Here is a 2,043-nt window from a genome sequence, read left to right on the forward strand (position 1 = left end):
CTAATGCATGAAAATCCTAACCTCAAAAAAATCACCCGTTACAATAATTGTGTTAACAAGTAACCATAAGCTAATTTTTTTTGCATACATATAAGTATGTAAATAAACATTTATTTTAGACACTCAAAGTGTTTTGGTGGTTGCCCATATCGAGATATGTATATATATTCCCATCACTTTTTTTGGCTTTACTTCAATGTCGTAATTTATATTGATTAGGGCCAACCCGTTCGATCTTAAATTTAAAATATTGACAGAATTTTCAGTTTGAATCGAAAAAAAAGTTTATTTATAAATATCTAACATATATATTTTGATCTGGAAAATTGGTGCCTGACAGACTACACGTCACTAAAATAGGGAAATTTCGGTCACGTCAGTGGCAGACTTTTTTTTAGTTGTGTTTAACTTTGAGATAAAACCCCGGCAGGTGGCGCTGGAATCAAGTTATTACTGAAAAGCGTATTTATAGTCCGATTTCGGTCATATTCTATATATGTATTGGTAAGGGGAAGGAAAATATCTATGCGAAAAATTTATCAGCTAGGGAGCGCTGGAGTCGAGTTATCTAAACTAATGCACATTTTGAAAGCCGTTTGTTTTCTGTTCACAATGCTCGAGAACGGCTTAACCAATTTTCTTGAAATTTCGGACAACTACTACAGTCTTTCCAAGGCGGGTTATAGCCTATACAAATTTTCGATATATAAAGGGCGCATCGCAGCTCCCATACAAGCCAATCTTTCATACTGCATGTCTGTCAAACGTCGACTCGGAACGGTGATTGTATTTTTCTGAGAAGCTGGTTTTCATGGCAGAAATACACTCGGAGGTTTGCCATTTACTGCCGAGGGGCGACCGCTGTTAAAAACCCCTTTCTCTATATTTTTAAGTCAATTCAATATTCAAAGCAGAAAATGTAGGTTATTGGAAAAGGGGCTGTGGCACCTCCCATACAAACCGAATTTTTCATACTAGAACATAGTATGGAAATGTATGAAAGCTATCGCATACTCATGGAGAAAAGTGGCACTATTTTTATAGGGGGGTTGTGTGAGGTTGAGGGGGTCTCTGGACAGTATCGTAAAGGGAAATATTGCTGTAAAGAACTTTGTCCGCCAAGTGGCTCAGGAGAGGAGTTGCATATTACTAAAACTTCGTGTTTATGCTGCGATTTGGCTCATATTCATAGTGACTCAAATAAATGACCACGTGTTGATTTTTTTTTATATTCGTAGATAATGTTTTTTGAGCTAAATTTTTTTTTGTTATTTTTTTTATAAAAAATGCCGTCTAAGCTTTAACCAAAACCATATAAATCACAATTTCAAACTTTATAGAAAATTTAGGAAAATTCAACAAATTTTCATCAAACTTTAAACTTTTTTGCCTGAATCTTTAGGGCATTTTCGGGTATGCAGTATTATGGCCTATACAATTTTATTTTAATGAAGTGCTGGTTTCAAACCGGTAAAAAACCCCGTTGATTTTTGATAATTTTTTTGTGGCATATTTTTATAGAAAAATAAGAAAAAAATTTAGTCCACAAAACATTACTTTATGTTTAAAAAAATCAACACGTGGTCATTTCTTTGAGTCACTGTATGTATTGATAATGGTAAGGGCAATACTTTTGCAAAAAATGACCACCAGGTAACGCTGGAGTCAAAAAAATGTTATTTTGGGCGGGACGAAGTTTGTCAGGTCAGTTAATTTAATATAAAATATATAAAATTCAAATTATGTATGTACCTATAGACACACTTGGCTCCTAAACGAATAAGCCGATCGTAACCAAATTTTACACACGCACTGGATATCTTCCAGGGATGGTCACAGGGTAAAAAATATTTTGATATATAAAGGGGGCGTGGCCCCAAAACGTGGACCCGGGTAACCTTAGGATGTATTTGTTTAATATGGGTATCAAATTAAAGCTGTTCATGAGTGCTTTAAGATAGAGCACTTTTCAAATAGTTGGGTGACTAGGGTCTCGAGATATAGACCAAAACGTGGACCTGGGTAACCTTGGGTGTATTTGTT

The sequence above is a fragment of the Rhagoletis zephyria genome, unplaced genomic scaffold (assembly GCF_001687245.7).
Source record: "Rhagoletis zephyria isolate East Lansing unplaced genomic scaffold, Rhagoletis_zephyria_1.1 Rzeph_scaffold_10197, whole genome shotgun sequence".
Lineage (NCBI taxonomy): Eukaryota > Metazoa > Arthropoda > Insecta > Diptera > Tephritidae > Rhagoletis > Rhagoletis zephyria.